The sequence below is a fragment of the Poecilia formosa genome, unplaced genomic scaffold, assembly GCF_000485575.1.
Source record: "Poecilia formosa unplaced genomic scaffold, Poecilia_formosa-5.1.2 Scaffold233, whole genome shotgun sequence".
Taxonomy (NCBI): Eukaryota; Metazoa; Chordata; class Actinopteri; order Cyprinodontiformes; family Poeciliidae; genus Poecilia; species Poecilia formosa.
In genome coordinates, this window is record NW_006800172.1 from 613,133 (window position 1) to 640,140 (window position 27,008).

At 40.4% G+C, this 27,008-nt stretch overlaps 1 long non-coding RNA gene across 1 annotated transcript; it reads left to right on the plus strand.

Moving 5' to 3' along the window:
• Positions 1–1,589: 1,589 nt before the first annotated feature.
• On the plus strand, positions 1,590–3,948 carry LOC107838263 (uncharacterized). Its single transcript, XR_001664328.1, has 2 exons — positions 1,590–1,696; positions 3,124–3,948. It is a non-coding gene; the product is annotated as an uncharacterized LOC107838263 (long non-coding RNA).
• Positions 3,949–27,008: the final 23,060 nt, after the last annotated feature.

Here is a 27,008-nt window from a genome sequence, read left to right on the forward strand (position 1 = left end):
TGTTTTTCTGAGCAGGAGGGCGACTCTTTCATGTCGAAGCCGTTGCAAAAGCGGAACGGTGAGAGCCAGTCGGTCTGTGCGCATCGGGGGTGGGGGGCCCCTAAACAGGGCCCTTCTCTGAACAGATGCCCGCCGCCCTGCCTGTGGGCGGTAATGAAATGAACCTCAGTTCTCTCTCCTGCAGGTTAATTGTGCCGATTTGGATGAACACTGGAGGATTCTTTTTTTTTATTCCTTAAAAAATTTTTTTTACAGCACCCTGAGAACTCGCAGCATTTATGACTATATTTTCCAGGACGATGACAGTGTGGATTTTCTTTTCTGCGGTATAACACGAGAGCGGGGAGGCTATGGCGTACAGGGCCGTGTGAAAGTCATTTGCTAATGAGAGCTCGTAAATAAAAAGCTGCTTTGTGAGGGACGCAGTTACGTTTACGTGCGCCGCTCTTTGTCCTGCCAGGGTTTCCTCCACACCCCTTCGATTTCGTTTAGACGCTTCCAGCTCCATGTGCGTTCCTATTATTTTTAATATTATTATTATTTCTGGAGGTTCGATTTCATCGTGTTCTGTGGCGGTAACCTTCCAGCGTTTTCCCCAGCGCGCCCAGCTACTCCTTGGGCAAACGTATTTACAGTATGAACGTGTGATTTATTTCCACACAGATAATAACGTGTGTAACATGGTGCGAATTAAACTGCAGAGGAGTTGTGTTCCTCTTGTTTCCAGGGGACGCCTGTGAAGGGCAGACCAGACTCTCTCCAGTATCTGTCATGTTGAATTTATGCGCCGCTGCAATGAAAAGAAGCTGTGAAAACATTTACTATCCAACAGCATGTGACTTCTTTAGGCCTTTTAAAAACCACTTCACAAATCTTCCCAAATCCACTTTCAGACGGGTTCTCGTCTCCGTTAATGTTCTACAGCGCGACTCAGATTCTGTGCTGCGGTATTTCTCATCTTAGAGGTTTCTGTATTATTCTTAAATAATGCAAAATAATGTTATCAAATTGTGGTTTTCTACATATAGAAGGAATAAATTATCCGAAATAATGTGCGTGAAAAAGTGACCCTATAACCTTTTTTGTTTTAATCGATTTGATTAGCCACTCTAAGTGTTGACTCCTGCCAGGAATCACTGAAGTAGAACCTGACTGACAACATGAAGTAGGCTGAAAGATCTAAAACAGCAACATGCTTGAGCTGTTGCTGGACTGTCTTGGTTCTGTCTCTGTACTCGGTTTTGAGTGGACACCAAAATTGCAACAATTGCTACGTTTTCAACTGATGTGCTTCGTTTTCATGCTGCTCTGTGGCAAACCAACCAAACCCTTTGAAAAAGCTGTTCCCCTCCTTGCCTGTGGTGGCGCTGCACCAAGAACTGATAAAGAAAACAGCATAAAAACCTCTGAAGAAGACATTGAGCACAACAAAAATCGAGTGGCGTCAGATTTTAATGGTCGTATGATTTTCACTTTTGTCGTTGGTGAAAGATAAGGAGTCATTTCTCCCGCTAGCGCTAGACCTGTGTGTTTGTTTTATTGCATTTACCCAGAATGCCATGCGCTTTCATTCACTTCCTGCTTTTAAAGCGGTGTTAGGTCCATTTGGCATTCACATATGGACTCCAAGAGAGTAAAGATGACTCATCCCAGACCAACACGTTGAGCTCTGCAGGCTTCACTTGCTTCAGTAAAGGTCAGTGTTCAAGAAGCAACAATAAGAAAGAAACTGAGCAACAGAAGACTACATGAAAAGTTAAAACCACTAAAATGGACACAAAGGCATGTCTCAGATATGCCAAATATTATTTTTCGTGGCTTCATAGAGTTATTGGGAAAATAAGGAGCAAAAAAAAGTTTAACTTTTTGTAAGGTTTGTGTTCTGTTCAGCATTTCTGAAAACTAACACTGAACTGACAGTAAAACATGGTAACGACAGTTTGACCTACACTTCATATCAGAATGAATGATAAATTCATTATATTTTTTTGCTGCTCCATAGCAGAAGGAAAATGTCCAGGTATGATTTCCTAACTTTAGGATCAAGCATATTAAGCCGGTCAATGATACAAAGCATAAACAAAACACAGATTTTGCAGCGGCTCAGTCAAAGTTTGGACTTAAATCCAAATGAGATACAGTGAGAGGAGCTTAAACAGGTTTTGACTGAATAAAAATAAAGACCGGACTGCAATATTAAAGATCTTTTGCCAATTTTTGTAAACACTTCAAAGCAAATGTCGCCACTTAGGTTGAGAGAACCATTTATTTGGGTTAAGTGGGAAATTACTTGTGTTCTTTTGAGTATCTTTTTCTCTAAACAAGTGAAAGAACTACTTTTTCTATTTACTTGGGTTATATTTCTCTGAAATGTGGCATTTGTTTAAAAATGTGTTGATTGATGTGAAGCTTGCAAGTACGACAAAGAAATCTTCGAGGGCCAAGTACTTTTCCCACATCGCTGCCTTTGAGATGCGCCGATGTCTTTAGTATTCACGAGGAAACTTTTCTTGATGCATAATTGCTGTGCACCTTGAGAGCTGGCCTGTTGGGAGATGCGGGGCCCCACCTGCATGGGTCGTGTTGCATTTGGCATGCAGGCAGGCTTTCAAAGTGGCAATAGCTGCATGGGTAAAATCCCGCAGGAGGTAATTAACACACATATAGTACTGGAAACTTTTATTGGCAACCCTGGTTAAGATCTGTAGAAAGCTTTAAAATAAATGTGCTTTTTTATTGCAGCACCATATATTCTCACATTGAAACTGCAAGTAAAACAGAATGCTTAATTTGAGTACATTTACTCATGGGAGGAAAAATAATCCACTTTAAGGAATGCCTGTTTTTGCACAGTTGTTGGTAGTGCTGATCTGAATACGCCCTTCTTTGGTAATATAACAGCACTTAGTCTCTTTCTACACAATATCACAAGGTTGGAGCATGCAGTGGAAAATACTGTATTTTCTTTACACACTCTCTCTAGAGTCCTGGGTCTTCTCTTATGAGCTTTTCTCTTCAGCTCACCACATAGTTTTTCTATATGATTTATGTCTGGGGCCCTGGAAGGTTATTTTTGTATCTTGTGTGTCTGTATTTTTTTTCCAATGTCTTGGTATTTCACAGGGTTCATGATGCCATGCACCCTAATAGGGTTCCCAGGGCCTTTTGGAGAAGAAACAGGCCTGCAGCGTTACGGATTCTCCACCGTTCACAACAACAGGCATGAAGTGCTTTTCCACAGATTAATCCTCCGTTTCATGCTAAATCTGCCAAATGCGTCAATGGGCTGAAACTTGGATAAATTTCACTGCAACAGGATTCAATGAACTGTGTGCCAAACATTCCTCGAGTCAAGCCACTCGTGAGCCAGAGACAACGTCCGATGCGTCTTACCTGAACTCAGTAGAGAAAAAGAACGGGACGTTTGCTCAGTAGTTTAAAAGTAAAGTTTCAGGAAGGAAGAGGAGAAAGAGTGGAGAGGTACAGAAGCCATGATGCTTGAAGTCTGAGATGAGTTTCCACAATCCGTGATGGAGCCATGTCATCTGCCGGTGTTGGTCTTCGGGATTTTCTGCAGTCCACAGTCCACGGAGTCGTCTACCAGGACATTTGAGAGAGCTTCATGCTTCGGTTTGCTGACCAGCTTAAAGGAGACGTTTTCATTTTCCAACAGGTCGTGGCACCTGGCCTCACTTACAAGGTACCAAAAGCTGGCCATGGTGTTCCTGTGTGAAGTTGACCCGCAAACTAGTCTGACCTTTCACCCCAGAGAGACTCCATGGACTGTCAAGAGGAAGATGAGAGACACCAGATGCAATAATGAAGACATCTTGAAAGCTGCAACCAATGCAACGTGGGCTTCCTGAACACCTCAATGCCACATTGCCAGTACTTTATGCAAATTTATTCATCAACTTTATGTAATATTTACATTTTTAGAGACATTAACTTTTGCATTTTCATTATTCATAAGTCACAATTATCCAAATTACAGAAATATGTGTTATAAATCCATGCAAATCCATGGCAAAAATATTGAACTTTTTCCACAATATTCTAATTTTTAGATGTACCTACACAATAGCACAGGAAGATAGATGGGTAAAAAGTCTATCAAATCTGTCTAAAGAAGGTCATGGAGTCACTGACTTCGCCAGTAATCCTTTATCATGAATGATCAAGTGACAACGACGCTGCATTGATTCAGTCTAATTCAACTGAAACAACCTTTACTCCTGGTTTCTTGTCTGGAATAATTACAATTTAGATCCTTTTGGAAACCACCATCCTCTTGGGATTGGTGATCAGGTTTAACCTCTTTGTAAACTCCTGAGCTTCTCATGAACAGACAGCTTTTTCAACCTCAGCACAATGCCTACAAAGGAATACACAGACTAGGTTTGTGAATGTCTTCTCCGTTGTTTAACCAATCATATCCACATAGGATTGGAACTGCTCCAATCTCTATGTGAAAGGAGAGAGACTATTGAACCTCAACTGTTGTAAGAAAATGATTAATGTCATTGCTGAAAATGCAACTGCGCCCTTTCTTGTTTGACCCGCTTTGTGTCAGGGTCAAGACTTGAGATAGGCCGAACAATGCGTGAGGAAATACATCATGTCTCGCTCATAGATAACGTTGATCTGATGAAGGCGCATAACCTTGTAAAGGTGACGTTTTGTACATCCGGCCAGGAAAATATTAGCGGCACGCGTGAACTTCACATTTACAGCTGACTGTCGGACTCTTATCTGTCCCTTCTATGAGGCTGTAACCCAGTTCTCCCTGAGACGTGTTTAAAATTCAGCGAAAAGTCAAAGCCATAAAATTCAAAATTACCAGGACACATACCTGGCCGAGTCACGTGTTGGACACCGATGGGTCGGTTCTGCCTTTAAGTGACAGAGGATTTGGGTTTCCGGGGACGGCGGTGGTGGGGGGTGGATCTGCCATTGGTCGTGGTGCAATAACCAGGCGAGGCGGTAGCTTATTATCTACACCCAGACAGTGTTTCTCCCTGCTGGTTGCCCCCATTGACCACGGCTGTTTGTGTGTCACCCATGCTGGCCGCCTCATATCTCGTCTGCTCAGCCGCCTCGATGAAATGAACCCCTCCACCCTCCACCCAACAACAGCCCCCACCACCACCTCTCTCTACCTCGTCTGGTTGCTTCGCTGAGCGCCTTCGGGGAGAGGTCAGCGAGGAAAGCTCGCCGTCCCAGCGAGCCGTATCACACTTTAAGTGGCATTTCGGCGCGATACTCGATCAGCTAAATATCATTATGAGCTTTTCATCTCATCCATAATTCACCTGCGGCTAAGAATAGTCTGCTTTCAGCGCTAATGGCAGCAGAGAGGAGAGAGGGATGACACGACGAGGAAGTGTGCCGCACGGGCGCTGTGGTGCCTCGCATTGTTGCCGCATGCCGGTCCGATTTCCCCTCCCGCTTTTTAAATAGCAAGTCGATGCGTGCTGATTTGAACTCTCTTTTCCTACCTCATTGTGTCATCCCTCGGCTGAATCACTCAGGAAACAAACGATTAGACAGACGTGGACGGTCGAAAGCGCGGTGTGTGTCTCTGCATTGTTCTGCCTTTCCCCTCGCGTCGCTCGGCGTCGCTCGGCCCCCCTCAACCCCCTCAGCCCAACTCCTATCTCGGCCTCACATGTGTCTGGAGGATGTGACTTTCCTGAACTCTGGACTACTCCGAGGGAATGTTTGTCTACCTAAAAGACTTCATCAGCAGCCAAGTCTGGACACAAGAGGGGACACGTGCTGGAAGGACGAGACTGAGACAGACAGCTCCATCCCCGAAGGGTTGTTTCTGCTTTTGTCCACTTTGCAGAGTGACCATAGGGACGTACTTCACCATTAATATGTTTGGACAACATGTCAGTCTTAGCATGACAAAGCGCTTCACTTCAGGTCTGCTTGGAGCTCTTAGACTTGCCGGTGGGAGACCACGGAAGCGTATTCCCAGAAGTCTTTGGCTGTTTTTTTCCCCGTTGCTTTCAAAGCAACAACAGCTCTCTCTTTTTTCCACTTTGAGTTGCATGCTCTACTCCGAGAACGAACAAAAAGCTGACATTTGACCTGAGTGGAAAAAAAGAAATGCATATCTGCAGAGTCGGCTGAAGAGTCACTCTGACTACGAAATCAACCCCCACCCCTCAACTCGCAATGCTTGAATCAGCAGCGAAAGGCCATGGACTAACCGCACTCGTCTCCCAGAGCAATTCTCACATTCCAGAAGCAGCTCGGAGAAAGTGTCAGATTGTTCCCCATGCAAATAGGACAGGAAGAGGAGCAGAAAGTCAGTGAATGGGGCCCGTCTCTCCCTCCTGGTGGAAAATAAATAATAAAAAGAAAGGAGAAGGATTTTTTTTGGGGGGGGGTGGAGGGGGAGTCAGACAGGAAGGGTTGAGAGTCGTCCAGCCACTGCTTAATTCATGCATACTGGGGACATAATGTGACAGTAATGCAATTTGTTCTGGGCCAAAAGCCCAGTCGCACTTATCTAGCGGTTACAGGCTTGATTTGTCTCCTTAGCCCTCCTCCCAGGCCACTGTGGATTAAAGGGGTCGGGTTTTTTTTCCCTTTCTTGTTCCTCACCAGGTTGGAGGATGGTCACCCTTATTAGATGTGACTGCATGATAATGAAACTGCATAGTGCAATGTCAAAGCAGTTGACACAACACAAAAGGCTAAGGCTGGTGAAATTCCTAATCAGCTCAAAATGTCACGAGGCTCACCTTGGGTTTAAATCACAGCCTGTGGACAGATTAGTCCTCTATCTTGATGTCAGCCTCAGCGTGTCTGTCCAACTCTTGTCTTGTTCTCCACTCTCCTGTCTTTTTATATTTTATATTAAATTCACATAGAGTTCGTTGTAGTTCAGAATAGACTTAAAAATGCTTTTATCAGCTTTAGGGACTATATTGAGAACAAATCTTGGTCAACCATAAATTGTCCGAGAAATTATTGCAATAAATGATAATATTGATGTTTTGAGACCATCTTTAACCAATACAATGATAGAGACATTACAGAGCAAGTACAACCTAACAATCAAAGTCAATGAACTTTAATTTCCACTTAACACTGGAACTGGAAGACATTTTAGATCCAAAATGAAACAAAACACACCAAACAATAAATAAAATGTACTGTGCAGTCTCAACAAAACTGCTGAAATGTGCTATACTAATGAACTTGACTTGATCATATGAGCTGGTAATAAAATGTTGGGGTCACAAAAGGAACGTTTTTAATCCTGTTGAGATGTGAACATTTTAACAGCAAACTCCACTTTGTTTAATAAATGGTGCTGCTGGGCAGATATCAGTCAAGATGATGTTGCTGGTTTGGACATTAGAGGACCAGGTTTTTTTATGATATACTTTGAAATAACTGTCTAGTTGCTGAATGTGTGCAATTTAAGAAAAACCCTTCCACGAATAAATGCTACAGTAGATATGCAAGCTAATATTTACATCTTATTGCTTCCAAAGCTGGAAACATCGAGACTAAAGTCAGTATTCTTGAAGTTCTGAAAGAGCTTTTTATCTATTGTGAGGTTGGATATTTCCCAGAGGAAACATTTTTTGTGAAAGATGTAAGCACTTTCTAATAACTCAATATCACCTCAGGTTTTCTACACTTATATCTCTTTTTGTCAAACAGCGTTTGCCTTGGAGATTTAACTCACTTACCCCAAGGTCCTAACTTTAGAGCAGCCGAAGATAAAAAAATATATATATTTTAATTTCATTTCACACCTTTGACACCAACAGGCTAAAAGTAATAACCAATAGAAGAAGCCATTCAACTCTTCACAGCCTCAAGGTAACAGGAGTGAAGCTTGGCTGGTTCCTTTCAGCTCACCAGCAGACCCAGTTCATGTCCAGCACTGAGCTGCATCACAGCTCATTAGTCACTGACTCTGGATCTGCTGGTTTGTTTGGCTGCAGTCAGCCTGGACCCAACAGAGCCTGAAGCAATCCCCCCGAGAGTCTTAAAGTCCTGCAAGACAAAAGCCGTCTTAGTGGCGAACAAAGGAATTAAATATCCATTTAATACGGGATGTGGAGTCGGACGGTTTGATTTCCTTTATTAGCGTGATCAGTGCTGTCGTAAAAATACAGTAATATGAAACAATTAGGACACTTTGATCAATATAGAGTTCTTTATTGTGTTCAAATATATGCATGCAAAAGCTCAAGAGATTTAAATGTACTTAAAATAACGCAATGGTTTATCTGTTCAATGGAATATGTGAATAAAAAGTGTTTTTAGCTTAAAGTTAAATCATTTCTTGCAGACATCTACCAGTCTGTGACATTGGAAACAGACGGGTACTACGTCTTACTTTTAGCTGGGATGGTTTTGAAAGGTTTTCTGTAGGTACATTCTGTTCCAAGCCACCGCAGTGAGATCAAGGGCTGACCTTTGACCTGGCCCAGGACTTGATTTCTTTACTGGCATGTTTTGTAACTGTGTCTTTAAAGAATGTTACTGTTTTCCTTTGATTCACAGTAAAACTCACGGTGGATTCTGTGATGCTCCACCCAAACCGTGTACTCTATGTAAGGGTGAAAGGATTTGAGGTTTCAGACAAATCAGAAATTAAATGTAAAAAAAAAAAAAAAGATTAAGGAAAAATTCTCATCTTATCTGAATTAATGCAGCCCTTGTATTAAAGGTTGAATAGATTGTCTTTAATGAGATGTTTGCACTTTTTTGGTATTGTGACTCCCAGACTGATCTTTAATTGTTTTAAAATCGACTTGTAATTTCTGTGATTCTTGTTTCAAAGGAGAAACTTCCTGTTTGTGAAAAATGTAATCTATATCCCGAAAAAATAACCAAACCGAGCGAATATTGACAAGAGTTGGTTATAAATTACTATGAATTAGTACAGCTGTTATGTGTATTGTTTTGTTTTTTTTGGGTTTTTTTTGAGGGAGAGCATTCTTGAGTTCTGGTCACCATTATGGGGTCGCGGTATCCGTGACTTTTGAACTCCACGAACCAAATTTTCACTGTTTATCCTCGAAGGGAACATTTAAAGGTGGAAATGTTCTGAGTTACGAGAGAGAGAGAGAGAGAGAGAGAGAGAGAGAGAGAGCCAGTGAACTGCAAGTGCGAGGCCACTGAGCATGGCAGATGGCAGCAAGAAGCATAAATATTTTCAACAGCTTTGGACGTGGACGACTTTTAACCCTTGAGGAGAAGACGCGACCCCAGGGGCTCTGGTTTTCCCCTAAGAACTGAGGCGATGTTTACAGGCCTCTCCTGTTTGCAGTGGCACCACGTTGTGGATGATGTCACATGACCGAAACAGTCTCTTCATAAAATGGTCAAGAAAAAGCAGAACAAGGGGGTATATTGTGGGTTTTTCTTGGTTATTTAGCGTTTGTAATCTTCCATAAATGTAAATGGAGGATTTATTTGAGAGAGAAGAAGAAAACAAGTACACCTACTCGGATGTGAACAGCATGACATGCAAGCCAAAGGTCAGAGATGGAGAAAGACCTTAGATGGTCTTAAAGAGATATACGCACGTGTTCCAGTGCCAGGAAAGGAACAATAAAACCTGCACAGGATGCGATACAATTACTGTAGGTCAGACCCAGTTATGGTTCGGCTGAAACCTTTCGCCTGATACAAGTTTCTATTGACATGCGATAAATTAAAAAGCCACGGCAACCTACGGTTAAATAGGCCGCAAATAAGAATGTAATTACAGCGCTCTTGTTTCGCTGATTAACAATACTGTGGCACAGTTTTCATGTGACCTCTTTGTGCTTACAGAAAATGGAAACTGTTTTGAAGTCTTAGGAGATTTTTTGGCATTTAAGCAGACATAAGCATTGAAAATACCTAGAGAATTTACATACAAGGCGACTCAGTCATGGCCTAAAGGGCCCCTCGTTACAGGCTTTTCATAATGCGAACATTTTTAAGATGTGACACTAAAGAGTGCAATAAATGTGCTACAAATTGGTTGAAGTGACCTCAAGACAACAGGAAGAAAGAAAACTACAAAGAGAGTTTTTAATAAAACGCAACTTTCGCAGTAACTCTAGTAACCTCTAGTACAAACGTGCTAAAAGCTGAAAATAAATTTGTTTAAATTTTTAAAATTTCACCCATTAATCCAAATGCACAGAATGTCACATGTTGGATGTTTATATTTATTTTCAGAAATTATGGCTATGCTTTTTCTAAAAAAAAGATCTAATAATAAACTACTCTATGTTACCCCAAAACATTTCAATCATCAGTACAACGGAGCTCCGTCTATTTATGGTTCAGTTTTAGCAAAACATAACTCCAACATTATTTATGGCAAGCTTTGGGAAGTTGAAATGCTAACACAGTGCTACCTGACATGGTATTAGCTGGCGTTTACAAAGCAGCCAATCTAGCAGTGGCATTCATTTTACTTTGTCCTGATTGGCTGTACTACAAAGAGCAGAAATAGGGAAGACAGTGACTGCCTAAACTGTAATGACAGAGGGTGACACTAAAAGCACAGATGTTAAAATTATATTTAATAGAGACATGTTAAATGAAATGGCACAAAATTTCACATCTAAACTACAAAAAAAAAAATGATAAGAAATCAACTTCAAAGTATGGCAAAAAGAAGCATCTTATTTTTAGGGGACAAATCACAACACGATATGGGGAAAATGCAAAATAGCCGCAGATATGATCAGCCACAAAGAAACTAAAACTAAACGAGATGAAACAACTACAAAGAGCTTCAAGAGTTTGTAAAAACTACAAAGAGATGACTTCAAAGGAATTTGACATTTACAAAGCAATAAGAAAGCACAATAACAAAAAGGAAAATGACAGAACTACAAAGAAATGAGAAGAAAAGCAAGCAAAGATTTGAAATCAACTACAAATAATCAAAAGGACAGAACTACAAGGACATACATTTTAAGAAAGCAACGAGAGATTTGACTTCAAACGGCAAAATATCTTAACATACATGTGAAATAAAAACATGTATGTTTTTATTTCACATAAAAACATACATGTTTTGGCTGTTATTTTGTATTTACTAATACAAAATAACAGCCAAAAGAAAATGCAAAAACAACTACATGTGTCAGCTAATGACTTTAATGGCTCATTAGGAGAGTTAAGACCACAGCACAAAGGATCAAGGAGGGAAAAAAACAGAGATTTAAAATGAAAAAAGGTGTGATGTACGCAGAGTAAAATTAAACAAATGAACTTCAAAAGTCACAGCTGAAAGCTAAGAGACGATGGGAACCGCGGAGCGTGCATTCCTCCAGCTTAACCTGCTCATTACTTAAAACTTTAATGGCAAAACAAATTTTTCAACACATCTGTTATGTAGTTTCGCAGAAAACAGGAAACCCTCCATCTCGCTCCGGTTCACCTCAGTCCTGTAGCAGTCCTGCTGCCAAAAGCTGATTATTTATGTCCAAGTCCTCCTTGTCAGCATGGCAAGAAGCCATCGCTTTTACAGCTTAATGAAGCAAATGTATTCCAAGTCTAAAATATAATAAAAACAAAGAAAGAGACGACCTTTAACGCAGCTCTGCAATCCCACCTGAACAGAACGGTGACGATCACAGGCCTGCAAACCTGCACACAAAACAGAAAAAGTCTCCTTTGTGCTATAGAGTAAAACTGTGAGGCACATTTTCAGCAGCACTAAAATAGTTTCTAAAAATGCACTTTTTTTTTCTTTTTTCTGGCAAACATTGTGTGGAAATCTTTCTGCAAAAACATGGCAGAGACACGGCCAGCAGAAGGGCTGGGACGTAATTGCTGCTCTGCAGCAGGGAAGCAGTGCAGGCGCCGCTGGCCTCGCAGCATTCAGCCTCCTCCTCTCCTCCTGATTGATGCTGCTATTGGAGCGGCCTGGTTAGCCTGTGGAAACCGCCATAAATTCCACTCCACTCCTTATCGTTAAGCTTAGCAGCCTGGGAAATAAAACGGACCGAGTCCAATTTTGGAAAGGGACGCATGATGCCATATTTAACAATTTACAGGGTGCAGTAAATGAACAAAAGCGGAATTAGGAGGAGAGATACAACGCAACATATTTTATGTGAGCGAGTTGTTAGTGTAATTTTGTGTAGTTACTCTCTGACGTCACTGTTAAAGTCCCATCGACTGTCCAGTAAGGAGGACATTTGCTTTTTGTTTTCAGCGCATGAAGCTGGAGGTTAACTGATTCATAAAGCTGCGCATTACTGGTATAAAAGAAAATGTGACTTTGTTCAACTGTTTTAGACACAAAGGTCATGCAGAGGGTTGATTACATATTGAACACATCACATTTTTTATTAGTTTGGATATTTTTTACCAGGCCATTCACCTATAAATCCCACCACAATAACAAAACATATACAAAGGAAACAACAATCTAGTCCTCCAAGTGACTTTTTTGGCAAAGTACTGGAATCAGTCAAGGACTAACTAGTTACCACAGTTACAGACATTTACCACTCTTGGATTCCTGTGTAGAGAAACTCATCATGCATAGTGCCAGAGACATTTATGACCAAATATTCCACACAAAGTCTCTAAATCTTCAAAAAGTCATTGTATCTTTTCTTTGAACTCTAATCTTTAGTTCTTCCAGTAGATTATTAATTTTAGTTTCATACCAATCAATCACAGTTATGTGATTGATTTCCTTCACTGTACTATTTGGGACCATTGTACCCAAATTCACTCTGATTTCATCTTCACATTCTGGTACATTTCTCCTTCTACCATATGAAGTCAACCAGAACCATATGAAGTAGGAACAGCCATGTTCCTACTTGTAAACGTCACTGTTTGGCATGGTGATTTTAATGAACATAACCGTTTTTGTTTTTTTTCCCTTCCAAACATCATTTATGCTAAGAGTTTAGCTTTAGCCTCTTGTTTACTGACCTAGTATTTAACCGGCCTGTTCAAATCTTCTGAAGTAAACTTTAAACGAGCTTCAGCAGACCTCTTCAGCGGTGGAGCATAGAAGCCATCATGGTTGAGTTGTTTAAGCTGATGTTTTAATTAGCTTAAACATTAAAGTTTTAATGGGGAAAACTTGAACTTTTACAGTCAGGTCTTTCCGTGAACGCTTTTTGGCTCTTGGAGAAATCTTTTGATTTCTATCAGAAACGTTACGAGCCACCTGACTCCAATAGTCCCAACCATTTCCATTGGTGTGATATGCAAAAGTGGGACGTTTTTGTAAATGTTTCTTTGTTTTAACCTCTCTTATCGCTCTGTTAAGAGCGCTAAGAGAGGTGGTTAGCAAAGGTTTCTTTTTGGTAATGAGAAATCTTGTTAGAAGCCATCTATTAATACCAAACCATCTAATGTGGAGTTGAACATAGCAGCAGGACTGCTTTCTAAATATGGAGATATTTTTGCTGGTTCTTGGCTTTCACATCCTTTTCTTCGTGTGTCTAATACTGCTCCCTGGTGCAATCCCAGTTTTCTACCTATACCTAAATCTGTACTTAATTTAAATTTGCTGTGGAGTCTTTGTGTGTGTGGAATATTTGGGCTGTTACTGACACATGTATGGACTTTTTTCCTCAATGGCCACATTAGAAATATTGAAAATGAAAAAAAAAAGTATATCCTGTACAATTCAAGTGCAAAACTTCTGGAAAGTTGAGGGCAAATGTTGCCAAGTCAGAACGTGGGTTGCTGAATCCCTCCTACCAAAGACTCAATGCTAAATCTAAACCCAAAAGACCTTCAACAAAGTACGAGTTTAAGAATGCGCACAGATATGCAACCAGATTACGACAGCGTTTTTGTTTTCCAGTTTAACTGTGCATGACATTTGTCACTTTATTTCGGGACTACAGATGCAAGTCACCCTCTGTGGGTAAACCTGACACGTGTGTATGATGGAGCGAAACACTCGTGATTGATTATGGCGCATCAGCCCAACGTCTAGACTTCTCAGAGCCACTGTACACAGCTGAGGCTCGCGGTCTGACGAGGGCAAAAATGGCTGCAGCTGCGGTACGGTGAGGAAGAAACTTTTTCTTAACGTCAAGCAAACATGTGACCATACTTTATCATCTCTGACTGATCCCTGTTGCGAAATCTCAAGCTGGGAGTCTCTGCTCCCTGATCTTCCTTTTGGTTTGAACTCGAATCCCACTGAGCCGGAAGTAAAGCTCGGGCTAAAAACCAAAAAAAAAAAAAAAACTGAAAAGAAAAAAATGACATGCGTTACATCTCCCTGTTTAGGTATGTTTTCACAGAGCGTTCTCAGTATCCACGCCAGTTTGTGTCCAAGTGTTGAGCTATGTCTGTCTCTTGGTAACGTCCTTCCACTCGGCAGCATATGTTTATGATCACAATCCTGCATTCCTCCTCCTCCTCCTCTCCCTCGCCCCAGTGCGGCTGTGGCTGCTGCTGCTGCTGCTGCAGCGTCGCATCCCATGCGCGGCTCCCGGCCACAGGGCGGTACACCGAAGAACCGCAACACATGAGTGACCGACGGAGCCTCCCCTCGCCCTCGCTTTGTATGTCTATTTGTCTGTTGGAGGAAGCTCCATTGTTAACAGATGGCAATGTAATAACCTGACCTCCTGACCCCCGTGTATGGCGCGCAACCTCCACTTAATGCTGCGCGATATGTTAAGTGTATCCTAGACGGCTTGTCAACAAACACGCAGGGGAAGGCGGTAAACGACGCGTTGCGGTTGTTTTAACCCCGGCAGGGCAGAGCACATTAATCACAGCACGAGGCGGAGATGATGATGAGGTGTTTGGTGGTCGGCTGGAAATAGCTGGTAATGGAGCTGCAGCGAGTCGAGGCGTCCAACGCCGGGCTTCGTTTAGGATGCCAGAACCGTTTCAACAACGGACGACTCGCTGACACTCCTCGTCCTTTTCCACAAGTTAGTGCGTCCTCCTTGCATTAGCTTGTGTTAGTGATACTTGGTTCTCAATTTACCCAATCATTTGTTGTTTCTGACCTGTTATTTTTGTGGAGTCGTGTGGTTGGTGCTGATGTCCAGCAGTAATCGATCAAGAGACAAGAGACACATCCAGGGCAGATCACCAGTCTAACAGTGAAACTCACAGCACAAGCAACAGTAGCTGCGTTTTATCGACCATATAGCTGCACAATTTGACATTTCAAAAATAAATTCGCTCAATGGAAATACACCAATTCTGAAAAACATAAGTTTTGGCACAATTAGAGGACATGCCTTGGGTGTAACGTGCCTTCCTGTTTTTTTTTTTTCAATCTTTTCTAGCCATTGTTTTTGTCCACACCAATTAATTTAGTTTGGCTTTTAAAACTGATCATGTTCAAAAGCAACGTCTGATTTCCATTTGGTAATTTTCAGTAAATTTTTTTGTGTCGTTACTTTTGTCAGTTACAAGCTGCTTCAGTGACTGTTGTGGTTTTTCTTGATCTTTAACAGAGGCGTACAAACTATTTTGTCCGTGCGTGTATCGCAACAACGATCCAACAATACCACAGCCTCGTTTCACTCTTCGCCAAGCTGTCTAAACTGATGAAGATTCACTCATGTCGGATTAACAAATGCTTGAAACAGAGTAAAAATGGTGGCTATGACTTATTTCACTACTAACAGGTGATCTTTTCAAAACCACCCAAAACACCCGAAGGTGGCAACATCACAGTGAAAGCGACATACTCTCTCCTGATGCAGCAGAACACTGGCTGCATTAATATGTTGGGTTTACTTCAGGGTCAGGTTTATAATTAATGTTAATTAGTCTGGATGAATTTTTTTAGGCCTAATCCAAACCTGTAGAAACATCCTGTGAAGGAATTCAAACCCAGGACCTTCTTGCTGCGAGGCAACAGTCCTAACAACTGCGCCAACGTTTTGGACATAATGATAATTTCTGATTACCTAATACATTTGGAGATTGTATCGCCTTTTGGGAACATAATAAAAGAGTTTTGCTGGACTTTTGTCTTCAGCTTGTTCTGTGACCTTCTGTTTGCTGCTGTGTTTGACGTCTGAGGAATGAGCGCTGTGATTAGCTGGATGTGACGGCGCGACGCTGGGCTCTCATAAATGTCCTGAGATAAATGATTGTTATTTTTGCGACTTCCACAGACGAATGGACTTCTGTGGAACCAGCCGAGGCAAAAAAAATAAAATAAAATAAAAAAATAACACAAAGGCAACTCTTTGGGTTTTCCTTTTTTTGCAGACTTGCCTCTGAATGGGTTTAAATTTTTGCTTTCTTAAGTTATACTTTCAAATAAATATCAGAAAACCAGATTTTTGATAAAAATCTGAAATCTGTGGCATGGGTTAGTATTATATTAATTTTGTAAAATGTAAATAAAACATCTTTTTTCTCTTCTTATACTCCTATTACACTATTTCACTATATAAAAAAAGAGATTCTTGTCTCATTTTCTGTGAAAACTTCTTGTTTGAATAAAATAATTTAAAATCCGAATCCGCCATTGGTATGAATTATCGCAAGTCTAATTCTACCCCCTAAACTGCAGCAGACAAACAAAACATTAATTCATGAGGGCTGAACGCAAATAATTTGCCTCATTTTGCAGAATTTTACTCGTAAAAAAGTGAGAAAAATGCCAATCTTTCACTTTCTACATCACAGCTACACATTACTCCGTGTTGATCTGACAAAATTCTAACAAAGCAAACAGGTTTCTGTTTGAAATGCAACAAAATGTGAACATTTCAAGGAGTGACATTTAGATAATCTATGCTCTATTTTGGCTGACTTTTTAACACCATTACTACATAGATGAATGTAAGTTATAAGGGATGAGCACAATCCAGGCATCAACTTTTTTTCTTAATTCATCTGGTTCAAAAATTGACTGACAAAAAAATCTGAAAATTTCAAATCTAGATAAGTCTGGAATTTTGGCATCAATGTCAAATTTATCTGTAACATCAGTAGACCAAAGAGCCGCACAATTACACCAACCATCATAACATAAAACAAAGATAAAAACAACAGGAACAGAGATGAGTAGAATAAAAGAGTAAAGAAACCCCAGATATCGGTGCCTCACCAGCGATAATTTTGCCAGTTCTTTTTATCTGAACTGCTGCTACGTTGATGATGCTGTGCTTTTATAGATCTGTTGGATTTCTCTCAAAAGATCCAAGTTTGAAAATGAAGCAGTGTGTGTTTCACTACAATCCACACACAGACAGAGAGATGTTGTACATGTTGTATCTCCCGACCTGCCTGGTTTCTCTGTCTGTATTTATTCCTGTCTGAAAAGAAGAAAAAAAAAACTTCAAGTGTTATTGTTCCATTTCGTCACTCGGCATAAATACTCTCGTGTTTTTTTTTTGTTTTTTTTTCTTTGCTCTGGCAGAATAGAAGAATACTTATACTTGACAGAAGAGCAGCTCTTACAGTTCATTCAGTTCAATTGGTCTTTCAGGAGAACAATCATTTTCAGATCAGCTGTTACCGCGGCGACCGCAGCTGTGATGCAAATGAGCTGATTGAGATCCAGGGACTGTCACCATATTTAATATTTACCCGGTACCAAATTGATAAACTGTGGCACAGGGTTCAACGGCAGGGATGACGGGAGGGACCAACAAAAAAAAATAAATAAAATGAAAGACTGCAGTATTTTTCTTTTCTTTTCTTCTTCTTCTTCTTCTTCTTCTTCTTCTTCTTCTTCTTCTACCCCATACCGGCTGCTTCATTTGGCATTCCAGACGCGGGTCAGGATGCCTTACGGAGGCAGAGCGGGTCCTCCGCAAGGTCGGCACACATGGACGATCGGTTTCACGGTGAATACCAAATGTAACGGCGCATCCGAAGCCTGGAGAGGCGAGACAGGACATTAAAAGTGGAGTCCCCCTCCCTCAGCGCCCCCCGGGGCCCCAGAGAGCAGAGGAAGGGCCAGACTGCAGGGAGGAAAGAAAACAGGTGGCAGGCCTTCACAGAGGAAGGCTTTATAAATTATAGGAGGTTGCTGACTTCTACTGGGGGTCCCAGCAGTGTTCTGTATTACTCTTTTGTTTTTTTAAACACCGTAATAAATAACACGGATTTCCATGCTACCTGAAGAGCTACAGCCCCGTCTTCTTCCTGGAATGTATTTATTTGTTTATTTTTTATTTTTTCCTGCAATGATCTCAGTTCATGTGCCATCATTTCTCAGATAATGAAATCATTTCCTCTTTTCGGCAGACGGAATGAAGTGACCGGCAGCCAAAGCAAATTAAGCGACTCATCTCTCACAAAAGAAATATAATGCTGTCCTTGCCCACGTAATTCAATTGCAATATCTATCCATTAAAGCCACTCGGAGGCATAATCATTTTTCCTGGATAGTCTATTATTATCGTTATTATCATTGCGGATGATTCTGGAGGACGTTTTTTTTTTTTTTTTTTTTTTTTAAAGGTTTAAAGAGAACGAAGCTCAGAATGCCACAAAGATGACAAAGGGTTAGACTATATTACATGAAGAGAGGGTAATACATATATAAAAAAATAAAATCAATAATCTTTCATGTATTACTGACACATGACACAGTCTGAGGCTGTGATTGGTCGCGTCCAGCGTCTCATTTGTCAGGGGAGCCTTCGAACGGAGACCCTGCAGTAAAAGGGGAGGAAAAATGATTCTGTCCACTGCTGCACGTTGGGGAAACAAATCAGGAAGAATGTTGAATGATTCATTTGGCCTGTTACTTAATGAGGCAATTTATGGTTCATTTGTACCTTAATTGGTTTGGATTAATTTGCTTTAATTGAGTGTTATCACCTTTGACTCTGCTCATTGGGGGCATGGCGCTACATGAATACTTACTGGAACATTAATAAACGGAGATCGCCCTTCATCGTCCCGGTAAAGTTTCACTTTTTATTTTGACTCATTTTAAGACTACGCTTTCACTTGTCACGCATCATCACCAATGTATTTGCTTGATGTAATACACAATTATGAAGCCTACGCACTGTGAAAACATCACATTACATTAGCTGTGTTTCCACTGACTGTACAATTTCGCAATTTGACATTTTGAAAATAATTCTGCTCAGTGGAAACGCTGCGATTGCGATTTTGAAAAAAAAAAGCTTGTTTTCTTTATCAAAGTTTGTGATGTTAGGATCAGTTTATTTCACAAAGACATACAAACGCAGCTTATGTCAGGTTGAGTTTGTTGGTTTGAACCTACAACAATCAGCACTTGCATCACATGATCCACAGAAAGTAGCATTTGGCTAATATTTTTTTGTCCTTAATGCAGATGAACCCTAAAAACCTTAACTAGCATATGAAATTCATACAACAGGAAGAATCAAGCCGGAACTCTATTATAAAGTTCTTCTGGTTTCAAAGATGTCCGACTTGGTTGAGACAGGACTATGTACAGTAACACACTACTACATTGCATTAGCTTGACTGGTGCTACCTCTGAAGGGGATTTGTAGTCAGTTTGAAAATTTTGAAATGACTGCTATATCAATCACTTCACTGATATATGATTTTTACCCAAAGAGATCAAAATTTTCCCTAAAGTAATAATAATCTCTTATGTTAAATGATTTTATTGTACTCTTCTTTCTCATATATCATTGGTGTTCTTAGTATTTACTTTCAGACATAAAGATCGGAGCCAAGTTTGAACATTTTCCAAGACTTCTTCACGTGTCAATTATACAACTGTGCATACAGCGTAATTTCAGAATCCTATTATAAAATCTTACACATACATCCTGAAAAGCAGTGGTCCTGGAAATGATCGTTGTGTCTTACTCATAATGCAGGCTCCATCTGAATACATTTCACTATTTACTTTAGGCCACCAAATAAAATTTTACAAGCAGCTTTGCAGCCATTGTAATACCCCGTGTCTTAGATTAAACTTTAAAGGCTTTGTAAATGTAACTGGCTGCATCAAAGGTCTCTGAACAAAATGTAACGTTAAGACAGAACAAGTTTATCTAGAGAGAATCTCTATAAACCAAGCTGCACAGAGTGCAATCATGTTTCTTTTTTAGAAAATAATTCTCTCCAGAAGTTGCATCAACTGCTTGCTCATCAATTCTTGTGCAACTTTTATACAACAGGAAGAATACGTGGTTGTTTGCTTCCTTTGTGTACTGAAAGCAGCTGTTTCAGGATTTATGGAAGTAAACTCCATATTGATTTATTTACATGTAACAGAAAGAGCCAAGTTGCTCTAATATATGTTGCTGAGCGAAATCCTATTTACCTCAAACCATCGATTTGTTTAAAGTCTACCACTCTGTAGTTATTAGATATTTTTCTTACATTGCCCTTTTCACCATATTATAACTCCCATCATGCTCATTCTGTAATTTATTAAAGTACAAGCTTTAACTTTACCTTCATGAATGAGCCATGCTTTATATTTACAGTTCCACGCTCATTTCTGATGACCTACCATGAGGTTACAACAAATAACAGCCATTAAATATTTATAGAGGTTAGCGAGCTATTACTTCCAATTAGGCTGAAGACAAAACTGATGGTCTTTTGCTTTTATTTCTTACGGGCTTGCATAATTTGCTTCCACCTCTGCTCACAGCCCGGTGATTGCTAATGATAATGAGAATCAAGCATGATTAATGATAATAAGAAGCAATGTTGCATATTTTCAGCCTGGTATTTTTCCTCCTGGATAATCTGGTGCTGCATCCCTTCAGTGATTGCATGCGAGCGCCGCCGTGTTCTCGTCATGTATTGGGTTTATAATGACTGTGTGCACCGCCAGCTCCAACATAAACCTCCTTTCTTCTTCTGTCTGATCTGAGGAGACGCGTCTTTTATCCTCCGCCGCTTCGCCGTTGCTTCCAGGAATAACGATCAAAATAACAATAAGGAAACGCCGGTGTAAATAACGTCGCCTTTTATTTCAGTTTCTTCGTTATTCTTGAGGACTTCGTGGTTGTTATTTGGGCAAGTTTTATTTTAGTTCACTCAATTAAGATTTACCTGAAATGTTTTGGACGTTTGTCAATGGCAATTTTCTACATGCAGACACATAACTTTATTTTTTTTTCTTCTTTTTTTTTAAACTTGCCCCACCTTTTCACCTAACTAATACTTTCTCTGATTGGATTTCATGCAGTTTCTAACATGGTAAATGGACTGAACCTGTACAGTATTTCACATTTCTTACTAATGGAGGCATCACGATTGTGTTCTTTCACCATTAGCAGATTAGCAACAAAGCTTATTGGAAAGGCAGCTACAGAGACCAATCAGAGAGCTCCTGTACCGCAGTACTACGGCCACGTTGACCGGGTCACACCAGTAAACATGCATACATTCATAAGCAGGCTGGCAGGCCACTCAGACAAAGCGCCCTGCCCAAAGGCACATTAATATGTGCCAGGAGAGGAAGCTGGGATTTAACTTTACCACTGAGCACCAGTCATCGTTTTCTCTACAATAACGTAGCAATTTTTTAAATCGTAGTACTATATGTTTCTTAGGAACAAATGAAAAAGGGTTCCTGACAAAATCCTGACTGAAACATTTTTTGTTGACAAAAGTGCCACAAATTGTCTGTCTGGTTTGAGACCTGAGGAGATCCATGGCAAAGTCAACACAATGAGACCATTTCTGAATCGCTGCTGACTTCTGGCAGGTTGCATTAAGTTGCAGAAAAAAGGCCAGAGCCACAAGAGAAAACTGTTTTTATCAACGGGTGACCACAGTGTGGAACAACGCTCAAGTTGGTGACATGTGTCTGGATATACTAGATGGCTGGACCAGAGAATTTCCAGCAGAAAATAACCCCGACCATCACACTGTCACTGTCAGCTTTTTCTTCTTCCCATAAAACGTTCTGGTGCTAGAAATCCGACCACCCATGTCCTGTAAAAGAAAATCCAGTACTCTGTGATCCCCTTTGCCCACATGATTATTGTTGCTCAGACACAAGCATCTGGGCAACCTGGCATCCAACCAACCACAGAGTTCCTTTAAATCAAGGCTAAAAACCCATTTGTTTACAGCATCATTCAATGAATAACAACTGAACCATCATAAGGCGTAGTCTGTGTCGTTTTCCCTCACTTTACCTCTGCAATGTAATATTTTTTACAAGTTTGTTGCTTTATTTAACTTCTAATCATAAAAGCACTTTGAATTACAGCTGGTTCTTCTTTCCTTTCGGGTTAATAGTTGTTGTATGTATTGAAGTTCAGGCTTGTAGCCGTTCAGGTTCCACACTGTGGAAACTGAAACTGCCACCAAGTCTTGATGCAGTGGACTTTTAACTATCTGCTGCTTTCCACTTTCTGCCACCAGATGGCGTAACCAACGTTGATTTAAGGTTGAACTTGTAAACTTTACTTCCGGCTCTATCTTCAGGAACTTTCAGTTGTTTGGTCTCCTTTTCTGCTTACTTCTGCAAGGCAGTTACCTCGTCTCTTAAATTTCTGAACATATTTGTAAAATACAATGAAACCTTATTAGGAACATTTCTGGTATCTGAGGTTTTCCATGTCAAGCACACAGTGTGACTAATGAAAACCTCCACCCCTTGCAGCAAATGTGCCAGAGTCAACAACTAATTTGCAAATGCTTGCCCTTATGAAGAGCTCTACTTAGGAAGTTGAATAATGAGAGATGCAGTTAGTGGAAGTGGATTTAGTGTTGAATATGAAAGTACACCAAGTTTGCAGTGGATGGGTCAACATTGTAGGTGCAACTGTGTATATCTATTCAACAGATGTCAGGACAAATCACTATAAAGCTCAAATGTTGATCCACTGGTGGTGTGAGACGAAGAGTCATGAGGTCAAACAAGTCATTGGGTTACATTCACTTGGAACCAGGAGCTCAATTCATCAAACCTTTGTGTAGACATACCACAAAGAACAAAAAAAAAAAAAAAAGTTTTGGAGACCTGAAACGTCATGCTGAATTTCCCACCAGTCAAATCAGTACGATGTTGGTCAGATGGCCAGTGCCAAAGAAAATGTGTCACTAAGTTTCCTATTCCAAGAACCGTGGATGTCAAAGTCAAGTCTAATGGACGTATCAAGTAGCTGCCAAGACATTTTGCTTGAATACTGGAGTAAAGTCAACTTCTTGATGGCTCAACGGGAAAAAGTAAACTGGGCTCAGGAGAGGAAAGTGGCTTCAATCTGGGATGTACTTAAACATTCACATTACAATTCAAACCAGTCTGTCCAACATTTGCGTGCAGACACCCGAGCCGCCCAGTAAAACACCAACTGTGGTAGAAAGTTTTGTTTTTTACTTGACACGGTAGAAGAATAATCAAGATTTTGGATTTTTTCTCAGTTTTTTTGTTGTTGTTCTTGTTGGAAGAAAGTTGGAACTCGGTTACATCCTAAACTTTCTTTATGCCAGATACTCAGTGAAATTCAATGGTGTCCTGTTCTGGGCTTTGACAACATGTTGGCTGTCGTTCTCTGAACCCCTTCCAAAGCTCATTTGGCAATCTGAAAATGTGTGGCTGTCTGTGATATTTGCAATTTTGTTGAAGGAAAAAAAAACTGTTCATTTGCTTCCAATTATAATTCCCAACCTCTTTACATGTCTTCCGGTCCCTTCTGTTGAAAAAGCCCCCTCACAGCATGACACTGCCACCTCTGTGCTTCTCTGCGGGGGGGGGGGCAATTAGTGGAGTAATGAGCTGTGCTCATTTTCCGCCTGACACAGAGAGAATTGTTTTATGGCTTGGAGTTTAGATTTTCATATCAGCATAACAGACTCTACTACTCAGCTGCTGTTTTGCATCTGAGTCGGGGGAAGGTTTCACCCCAAAGATTTAGACTCTTTTTCAGTTTTCCAAAACCATCTTCACTGGCAGCCTTGAAACTCCACATTTGCAGACAGTTTTAGGAATATTTAGGCTACATATTGTCAGTTTTCAAACGGGTTCAGAATCTATGTAGCTGTGTTGTTTTGGTTTTTCCAACATTTTTTCCTTTTCTTTTAATATTGACAGGTTGTTATGTCAACTTAACTTTTTCCCTTGTATATTTTGGGTATTTCAAGTGGCACACCAATACAAAGTTGTCCATAATTGTGAAATGAATGGAAAAGCTCAAGTCAAAATAGATAGAGAGCATCTGTGGGCATCAGTTTCATCATGTCACAAAACCTCAGTTTGAATTTTGGCTGGTTGATTCTAACATATAAATATTTTGCACTTTGTTATAACTCTTACAAAAAGTTCTGAGCTGTACAGGGCATAGCAACAACATGTCCTGTCCACAGTCTCTTTTCAGTATGCTGATCTTAGCTTTTAATTCCAAGTTAGCTAAAAAGCTAATGTTAGCTTAAATTTTATTATCATGATGACTTATTCTGGCATGATAGCTATCAATGATTTCATCCACTCAGAAGGCTGATTATAGCTTTTAAATCCAAGTTAGTGAAAAAGCTAATGTTAGCTTAAATTTATCATCCTGTTGGCTAACAATGACGTAATCGTAAATGATTTTAGTTTTACTGTCAAAATAACCTAAAAAGCTAATGATAGCTTAAATTTTGGCTGACTCTGGTGGAATGGCTGACGATGACTTGTTAGCCATCATGTCAGAAAACTGACTTTGGTTTTCAAGTCAGAATAATCTAAAAGACTGATGTTAGCTAAAACTTTAATGATCATCATGTTGGTGCTTAGCCTATCACGATAGCCATCAATGACTTAATCCATTCATAAAACTGATTTTGGTTTTCAAGTCAACATAAGCTAGGAAGAAAAAGCTAATGCTAGCTTAAATGTTACAATTTCTGCTTGGCTAATTCTGTGAAAAGCCTTTTTTTTTATATAGTTTTTAAATCCCAATAAAACCTGGGGAAAAAATAAAAATGATCAATGAGTAAAAATACTCTGCAAGCACTCTGCCCGCCTTGAGCTCAGTCACTTTTGTCATTTACTGGTCTTATAATTTCTTAGGGTTTCATCATGGAATTATATCTTAATATTGTTTATGTGGTCATAAAGGAAGAGGTTTGTCATACAACTTTGGCATACTGCTGCTTTAATTTCCGGCCCCAAGCCACAAAACAGTTTTAAAAAGGATGTTGTGTTTTTATTGGCAGGCTCTAGATCACCACACCTCTGAGCAAGAAGTCAGAACCGGCTTATTTCTAGCTATTCTGGGCCATCAGTTAAACCCTGTGCTCCCATTTAAAACACAAAAGTCACAAGTGAAGGATTCATCCGGCATAAATACTAGTGAGGACTAGACTTCCAGGAAAGATGCTGATCTAAAGTCTTCACAGATGATAATGGCGACGCAGTTAAAACTAAGTCAGTTTGAATTTTAAATACTAGTTTTAGGGACTGGCTGTAGTTTCGCTGCAAAAATGGGAAAACTGTATGAAAAGCCTTAAGTGTGCTTTTCTCACAGTTGTTTCTTTCCTTTTTCACCTCAGTTGAGTGACCTGAAGCGTGCACTTCCTTTCAGGCCCCAGAACTGAAGAGAATTTAAATTAATTACAAAACCCAGAAGACCAGAACACTGTGAAGACCACCAGTAGACAAGTGCATACGGTGCCTAATGTGTCTGCATGCGTGTGCGTGTGTGAGGGAGAGAGGCGGGGGACATTTTCAAAGCAGCCTTTGACTACTCAAGTATACTTTTTAGCTGTATGAGAAAGTGTGTATGTGTGTGTTTGTAATGCTCTGACCGTCAAGCGAGCCCTGCCAGGTGTGATTTCATTCTCCCAGCAGTCGCAGGTCTGTCAGATCGTTTTAGACTCTGTTTTTACCACCCGCTGGCAGACAATGGTGCTCTATTTCCTCCCAAGCTGGATCTGGTGTCAATGTAGTCCGTAGCATCTGTGTGGACTAGTTTGTTGTATTTTGCTTTCTTATTTGTGTTTTCCGTTCTGTTCGTTCTGCAGGTAGGAGCTTAAGAGTGGCTCTCAAAAGTCTAACCACCACTGGTAAAGTGCAAGGTTGTTGTTTAAAACAAATACAGTCAGAGAGGAAGAGATCTAAGAAACGACTGAGGAGTTTGATGTTGACTTACAAATCTTGTTGACTACATTTGAATAGTAAGGATATAAGCTGAACTCTGGTTCATTTCCCTGGAAAGTCGGGTCCATTTGGGGACCGAAGACGATTCCAAAAGCAGGAAGCAGACTATGGCGCAGGGCAAACACGTGTGTAGCGCTACCAGGAGAAATTGCTTGTGGTCTTTTACCAATGACAAAAGAGAAATCCTACAACCATAACAATCTCGTGCCCTCCATTTTTGTTTGCATTTTATAAAGAAGAACGTTGCACTCAGTGTCTTTGTGTCCGTTCCTTCAGTGGTTCTTGGTGCAGCGCCACCACGGGTGAGGAGGGGAACAGGTTTTCTAAAGGCTTTGGTTTGTTTGGTTCAGTGCCGTGTTAAAGCGAACAACACCAGCTGAAAATGTAACAAATGTTTCCATTTTGTTCCCCAATCAAACCAAGTCTATCAGACTATCAGTTGTGAAACAACACCCTTAGTCTCCATTGGTACTCAGCAAATGTCAGCTATTGTGAATCAGAATAACTAGAATAAAGTTCAGCATTTCTTGACATTTCTTCAGTTGCATCATTTCGCAAAAGCCAATATTTGTAGATAGTTTACAAAAGATCAAAATGTCCTCATTGTACAAGTATGTCCGTCAGGAGAAAGGTACCAAAAAAAAAAGTCCACATTACTATATGATTCATGTAGGCATAGATGGTACACACACACATAACCCATAGTATAATAAGTGTGTCCGCATAAACACAGCCGTTAATAGTTGGAGTCGGCCTGGCTGTATGTTTCGGGTTATGGTCATGCTGAATGACCCGCCCACAACAAAAGACGTGGTTGCCCAAAACCTGACGATACATGGCCCCATCCATCCATCCATCCAGGGTTGAAAGACCGAAGCCTGTTTGCCAAGTAAAACATCTAATTCTGACCAAACTTAAACTTTTGCCCTCAAGTCCAATTTTGTGAATAGGGGAAGAAATGATGAATGTTTCAGTCACGACT